Source organism: Tachyglossus aculeatus, chromosome 1, assembly GCF_015852505.1.
Source record: "Tachyglossus aculeatus isolate mTacAcu1 chromosome 1, mTacAcu1.pri, whole genome shotgun sequence".
In the NCBI taxonomy this organism is placed as follows: Eukaryota; Metazoa; Chordata; class Mammalia; order Monotremata; family Tachyglossidae; genus Tachyglossus; species Tachyglossus aculeatus.
Genome location: NC_052066.1, coordinates 117,269,129 through 117,277,715, shown reverse-complemented (window position 1 = coordinate 117,277,715; position 8,587 = coordinate 117,269,129).

Below are 8,587 nucleotides of genomic sequence, written 5' to 3'. Positions count from 1 at the left end.
ACTAAGCAGTTGGGAGAGTATGCCAGCACTTAGTACAGTGCCTGGCACATAGTAAGTGCTTAACAAATGCAACAATTATTATTATTATTATGGTATAACAATATAACAGACACATTCCCTGACCACAATGAGTTTATAGTCTAGAGGTTGGGAAACAGAAACCAATATAAAAGAATAAATTACAGATATGTACATAAGTGCACTTAACATTAGATCAAAATGCTCAATGGAGTAATGTTGTAAATATCAACTTCTAAAGACTTTGGAGTCCAATAATTATAGATAATGAAGTTATTATCACCTTGAAACTCACTTGCACTCACTCCAAAATAATCATTTTTTAATGTCATACCGTATACATCTATATGCTCAGAGAGCTTTGTGTTTTCATCAAAAAGGAATTGTGCTTTCCTGGATATGGAAAATCGTATTTAATTAGATCAAATCATATTTTCCAAAGGTCATTTCCTACTATGTTAATGCCTTTATTCTCATGTGGTCATTAGGAGGTTCAATTATGAGATTCAAATTTAGCAGTCAAATCTTTTTTTCTTTTTTTTTCCCCATGGATGGTACACTACCATACAAGCAAGGTTTGCCCTTTCTGTGGGTGAGAGATGGAGATTTAAGCTCTATCTTGTGAAGTGTACACGGGTTGCACATAATCAGCATGCAGTCATCTTGGGAATAGATAAGGGACTTTCAGTTATTCAGGTTTCTGGATTACCAGTCGTGAATTTTAAAGTATTTTAATGGCCTTGGAATTGAATTGAAATGATACTCAGTTCCCAAACCTCAGATTGCTTTGGCAGAGGTAGTATGCTATTACAGAATTTTGGGATACCCTCCCCGCTGTTTTTTTTCCAAGCTATCCCCTTTTCCTCCTTCAAATCTCAAGCACAAACGCATCTCCTCCATGCAGTCTCCCTAAATTAATCCATTTGGCTTCAATCACTCCCCAGAACCAAGACTCTGATGGGACACACACAAACACACACACACACATACACACACATATATATTTTATTTATAATATGTATTTTATTATATATATTTATTCATTTTTATATATATATATATATATATATATATATATATATATATATTTATAAAAGAAGCAGCATGGCTCCGTGGAAAGAGCATGGGCTGGGTAGCCAGAGGTTGTGGGTTCTAACCCCAGCTCCGCCACTTGTTAGCTGTGTGACCTTGGGCAAGTCACTTAACTTCTCTGGGCCTCAGTTCCCTCATCTGTAAAATGGGGATGAAGACTGTGAGCCCCACGTGGGATAACCTGATTATCTTGTATCTACCCCAGTGCTTAGAACAGTGCTTGGCACATAGTAAGCCCTTAACATATACCAACATTGTTACTATTATTATTTCTTCATAAAATATCTTTATGTTTTTGTAATTATATATTTTCAATTTGTCTACAAGCCTTTGTCACTTGTTTTATATTTCTGTTTTTGTTCTTGTCTTGTCTACCTCATTGAACAGAAAATTCCTCAAGGATAAGAAGTAGTTCTTCTTCCTTTGAAATTTGCCACCATACTTAGTACAGTGCTCTGGATGAAGCTGGAACTAGATAGAATTTCTTAATTGAGACTTAAACCCAGAGATTGTTGGAGAAGAACCTGATGGATATTAAAATTTAAAATACGATATGGGAGGGAAAATGTCATAGTAAAATGAAATTTTACTGACCACTTCTGAAGCACTTATTTTGATAAGTGAATCAAGTACTAGAATTTTAGTAAATTTCTTCTTCAGAGCTCTAAGAGTTCAGGGTTGGAATGATTCAAAGCAACTGCAATTAGACTAAACTTACTCCCAGGGAGTAGCTGATGTCCAGATTCAATATGGCCGTGGTGTGCAGAAGCTCTCCTTAAAAGGACAGAAACTTTCCCTCCTGGAAAAACATCAAAAACCTAGCTAACACTTTGATCCTTAAACTTGAAGGAACAGTGATCAAATTAGGATAAAGGAATTAACTTCACTAGAACAACACTTTTGGTTGACACAATACAATTATCGTTACAAACGGTGACCAATAAACTCTAATCCTATTGCGATAATAGCATAAAAAACATTTGTTCAGGCAATGGAAAGGGCACCCTAAAAAGCAAACGTTACAACATTTCTCTCTTTCTTAAGTGAGCAAAGGCAGTCATTTGAACCAAGAATCACAACTTTCTGGTACGATAAGTGGATATTTTTCAGTTTACTTTTTTAATCTTCTGAAGTTTGAAAAGAGACTATCGTCAGTCTAGGTTAGCTTGGATATTTTTTAGCACACAAATATAATCACTTTAATGACAATTTAAAGTGTTTGGGTTGTGAGAGAGGCTGGGATTTTCATAGGAAATTCAACTTCCTTTTCAGAAAAAAAAATAATGGTAGAGTGATTACATTGTCTTTGTTGGCACTATGCACAGATTTGCTTTTTGTTGTGTTAGCCTCGAATGGAAATTTACAAAGGTCATTTCCTGGATGCCCTTTGAGGATATGGGTTAAGAATTATTTCAATACGTTTAAAGATAATTGTTTGGCCCTTACAATTTTGTGTGTGTGTGTGTGTGTGTGTGTGTGTGTGTGTGTGTGTATGTGTGTGTGTGTGTAAGTGTCTTCGAATATGAAGGACAAATATGTTTGTCCTTTGTATTTGAAGGGGACACTTTTTTAAGGAAAGGGGTAGCCCACTGTTAGTACATCGGATATTTGATTTTTTTTTCTAGTAATATAATTTTTTAAATTAAAAAAATAGTTTTTTTCTACTAATTGCTCCTTGCTCTTGTCTTGACCAGCAGCAGACATTGGGTATGACTGAAGAGGACTAGACTTGGAGTCTTTGGTTATGCAAAAGAGTAGCTCTGGATGGTTTCTGCAGACGGTAGCAGCAGTTACTGCTTCCTCATCTATTCTTTGCACCATTGTTGACCTAGTCACTCATATCTATTTAGCAAATTAGTGGTAAACAGCCTGGCATAGTAGAGAAACCATGGAGTTGGAAGTCAGAGGACCTGGCTCTGCCATTTGTCTGCTGTGTGACCTTGGACAAGTCACTTTACTTCTCAGTGCCTCCATTTTTCCATCTGTAAAATGGGAATTAAATCCTACTCCTACATAGGCTGTGAGCCCCATGTGGGATGGTGACTGTGTTCAGTCAAATTATGTTGTAAGTGCTCCAGATCTTGGTGCAGGAAGCACTTAACGAATATCATTAAAGATAGTGTGGGTCTGTTCATTTATTGGGTTTATCTATGAATGTACATATGTGTTATTTTTTAATCATTTTATGAGAAGATATGTAACAATCTGGGTGTGGTTGCAATGAGAGACGAATGACTAATACTTACTTCCACACAAGCACAAGATTTGTCATTCATTCATTCATTCAATCGTATTTATTGAGCGCTTACTGTGTGCAGAGCACTGTACTAATTGCTTGGAAAGTACAAGTTGGCAACATATAGAGATGGTGCCTACCCACAGTCTAGAAGGGGGAGACAGACAAGAAAACAAAACATATTAACAAAATAAAATAAATAGAATAGTAAATATGTACAAGTAAAATAAATCGAGTAATAAATATGTACAAACATATATACAGGTGCTGTGGGGAGGGGAATGCCATCTGACTAGAACAAGTTATTCCCCAACCTTCGACTGACTTGTTTTAATAGATCAGGTAGGAACTGCCCCTTGTTGACACACTGATTTACTTCACTTTGCTGCCCAGATCATTTTCCTAAAGAAACTTTCAGTCCACTTCTCAAGAACCTCCAAATGGTTGCCCATCCACCGCCACATGAAACAGAAACTCCTTACCATCAATCAATCGTATTTATTGCCCTTTGCTCTTTGTTATTTGCAGTGTTTAGTGCTATTTTTGATTCTACCACTTGGTATCATCATATTGCCAAGATCTATTCTTTAAAGAGTCACTGCTTTGCTGACGGACAGAAAGCAACCTGCTCTGTCTGCTGTTATGACATATTCTTTTGACATTGTGCTTGGGTGGATGTCTGAAACGCTCCCTCCTTCAGGCTTGCTAATGATCTCCCTATTTCAGGTCCAAATACAAGAGCAGCTTGGGTATTCTGTTATCATCCATTCTCCTCACATGACGGGCCCAGATATGTTTGTTGTTCTGCTGAACCTTGCCTCGTGGCTTGAGGACCCTTGAATACAAACTTTTTGTGGGAAGGGACTATCTCAACCAACTCTCATTGTCCTGTACTCTCCCCAGCTCTTAATCAATCAATCAATCAATCAATCATATTTATTGAGCGCTTACTGTGTGCAGGGCACTGTACTAAGCGCTTGGGAAGTACAAATTGGCAACATATAGAGACAGTCCCTACCCAACAGTGGGCTCACAGTCTAGAAGTCTTGATACTGTGCTCTACACACAGTAAGTGCTCAGTAAATACCATTGATTGATGGATTGAGGGCTGCCTACATTCCAGGATGTAAAGCAAGATGATGATGGTACTTATTAAGCGCTTACTGTGCGCCAAGCACTGTTGTAATCACTGGGGTAGATACATAATGATTGTGTCTGACTGAGACTGAGCCCCTTCCCTCCTCTCCCCCTCGTCCCCCTCTCCATCCCCCCATCTTACCTCCTTCCCTTCCCCACAGCACCTGTATATATGTATATATGGTTGTACATATTTATTCTCTATTTATTTATTTATTTATTTATTTATTTTACTTGTACATTTCTATCCTATTTATTTTATTTTGTTGGTATGTTTGGTTCTGTTCTCTGTCTCCCCCTTTTAGACTGTGAGCCCACTGTTGGGTAGGGACTGTCTCTATGTGTTGCCAATTTGTACTTCCCAAGCACTTAGTACAGTGCTCTGCACATAGTAAGTGCTCAATAAATACGATTGATTGATTGATTGATTGATTGATAATGATAATAAAAATGATAGTATTTGCTAAGCACTTACTATGTGCTGAGTACTGTTCTAAGTTCTGGGTAGAAACAAGGTAATTAGGTTGTCCCACTCGGGGCTCACAGTCTTAATCTCCATTTTACAGATGAGGCAACTGAGGCACAGAGAAGTGAAGTGACTTGCCCAAAATCACCCAGCTGACAAGCGGCAGAGGCGGAATTAGAACCCATGACTTCTGACTCACAAGCCCGGGCTCTTTCCACTAAGCCACGCTGTTTCTCAGGTCGTCCCACGTGGGGCTCACAGTCTTAATCTCCATTTTATAGATGAGGTAACTGAGGAACAGAGAAATTAAGTGACTTGCCCAAAATCACACAGCTGACAAGTGGCAGAGGTGGGATTAGAACCCATGACCTCTGATTCCCAAGCCCGGGCTCTTTCCGCTAAACCACGCTGCTTCTCAGGTTGTCCCATGTGGGGCTCACAGTCTTAATCCCCATTTTACAGATGAGGTAACTGAGGCACAGAGAAGTTAAGTGACTTCCCCAAGATCACACAGCTGATAAGTGGCAGAGACAGGATTAGAACCTATGACCTCTGATTCCCAAGCCCATGCTCTTTCCACTAAGCCATGCTGAAGGCTCAGGACCATGTGGAACTCAGGGTATTTTAAATCTACTTTTAACCATACCTGAGAGAAGAGTGGAATTGGTGGACTGAGAGCCCACTGTTGGGTAGGGACCGTCTCTATGTGTTGCCAACTTGTACTTCCCAAGCGCTTAGTACAGTGCTCTGCACACAGTAAGCGCTCAATAAATACGATTGATTGATTGATTGGTGGGACAGCAGTACCATAATCAAAATGTCAGTGTCACGGCCTTGTCTCCTGATGACCTCCTCCCTGATGAACGCTTACTGTGTGCAGAACACTTTACTAAACACTTGGGAGAATATAATATAAAAATAACCAGAAACAGCGTGGCTCAGTGGAAAGAGTATGCGCTTGGGAGTAAGAGGTCATGGATTCTAAACCCAACTCTGCCATTTGTCTGCTGTGTGACTTTGGGCAAGTCACTTAACTTCTCTGTTTCTCGGTTACCTCTTCTGGAAAATGGGGATTAAGACTGTGAGCCCCACGTGGGACAACCTAGAAAAATAGCAATTCCCCCTCCTTCCTCTCCCCCTCCTCCCCGTCTCCATCCCCCCTGCCTTACCTCCTTCCCTTCCCCACAGCACCTGTATATATGTATATATGTTTGAACGTATTTATTACTCTATTTATTTATTTATTTTACCTGTACATATTCTATTTATTTTATTTTGTTAGTATGTTTGGTTTTGTTCTCTGTCTCCCCCTTCTAGGCTGTGAGCCCACTGTTGGGTAGGGACCGTCTCTATATGTTGCCAACTTGTACTTCCCAAGCGCTTAGTGCAGTGCTCTGCATGCAGTAAGCACTCAATAAATACGATTGAATGAATGAATGAATGAACCCAATCACCTTGAATCCCCCCAGTGCTTAGAACACTGTTTCACACATAGTAAGCGCTTAACAAATACTATTATTATTATTATTATTATTACCCACAATGAGCTTACAGTCTAGGTACACTGCCCCACCAACACTCCAGACTGAAAGCTCTCTCTAGACAGAAAACTGTCTCTACACTACAAGCTCGTTGGGTGCAAAGAATATGTCTACCAGCTCTGTTGCATTGTGCTCTCCCAAGCACTTAGTACAGTCTTCTGCATGCAGTAAGTGCTCAATAAATACCAGTGATGATGAGGATGAAGATTTACCTGATGGTAAAAATGAGCTTTCCGGGCTATGTCTGCTACTCTGAACACATGCCCCACCCCCAAGTGCCTAATATAGTAGACAATGAAGAAATACTATTTAATGAATGAATGAAAGGTCAGAAGTCACTGGCTCTTAAGTACCAAGTGACCATATCCTTGGCTGCCCACTTCTTTGCTTAATCAATCAATCGTATTTATTGAATGCTTACTGTGTGCAGAGCACTGTACTAAGCGCTATAGGCACATTTCCAATACGCCTCGCTCTGTGTTCTCCAGCTCAGGGCTGACAGTTTTCTGCCTCTAAAAATCCTTCCCGTCTCACAAGCCCGCAACCTTGGTGTCATCCTCGACTCCGCTCTCTCATTCACCCCTCACATCCATGCCGTGACCAAAACCTGCCGGTCTCAGCTCCACAACATTGCCAAGATCCGCCCTTTCCTCTCCATCCCAACCGCTACCCTGCTCATTCAAGCTCTCATCCTATCCCGTCTGGACTACTTCATCAGCCTTCTCTCTGATCTCCCATCCTCGTGTCTCTCTCCACTTCAATCCATACTTCATGCTGCTGCCCGGATTATCTTTGTCCAGAAACGCTCTGGGCATATCACTCCCCTCCTCAAAAATCTCCAGTGGCTACCAATCAATCTGCGCATCAGGCAGAAACTCCTCACCCTGGGCTTCAAGGCTGTCCATCACCTCTCCCCCTCCTACCTTACCTCCCTTCTCTCCTTCTCCAGCCCAGCCCGCACCCTCCGCTCCTCCGCCGCTGATCTCCTCACCGTACCTCGTTCTCTCCTGTCCCGCCATCGACCCCCAGCCCACGTCATCCCCCGGGCCTGGAATGCCCTCCCTCTGCCCATCTGCCAAGCTAGCTCTCTTCCTCCCTTCAAGGCCCTGCTGAGAGCTCACCTCCTCCAGGAGGCCTTCCCAGACTGATCCCCTTCCTTCCTCTCCCCCTCATCCCCCTCTCCACCCCCCCATCTTACCTCCCTCCCTTCCCCACAGCACCTGTATATATGTATATATGTTTGTACATATTTTTTTACTCTATTTATTTATTTAATTTATTTGTACATATCTATTCTATTTATTTTATTTTGTTAGTATGTTTGGTCTCTGTCTTCCCCTTTTAGACTGTGAGCCCACTGTTGGGTAGGGACTGTCTCTATATGTTGCCAATTTGTACTTCCCAAGCGCTTAGTACAGTGCTCTGCACATAGTAAGTACTCAATAAATACGATTGATGATGATGATGATGATGATGAAAAGGTGGGAGTTTTGTTAGAAATAGGTCTTCGTTCTCCCAGAAATATTTTGTAAAGTGTGTTATATTCTACACTATAAAATTATTCCAGCTACTTTACGCTCATGGTAATTTAGTTACATTAATACATTGTGCTTTTAAGTGTTATTTTCTGAAGAAAAACTGTATAATAATACAGTTTTAAGAGTGTATATTGACACCAGGTTAAAATCCCTTAGTGAAAGGTCTTTATTCACTTTTTGTTTGGGGAACATTTTCAAAAATGCAGTCTTTTTTGAAGTAGAGCCACCCCATTAAACTGAAATGTGAAAAGACACAGAAAACAGTGCATTTTCAATAATAATAATAATAATAATGGCATTTATTAAGCACTTACTACATGCAAAGCACTGTTCTAAGTGCTGGAATTTCAGGGATCACATTCCACCCATCACTGCCTTCAAAACCCTATCAAGGAGTTTAGATTTAATGCTTGACTAGCCCATTGTTGGGTAGGGACCGCCTCTATATGTTGCCAATTTGTACTTCCCAAGCGGTTAGTACAGTGCTCTGCACACAGTAAGCGCTCAATACATATGATTGAATGAATGAATGAAGGCCCTGCTGAGAGCTCACCTCCTC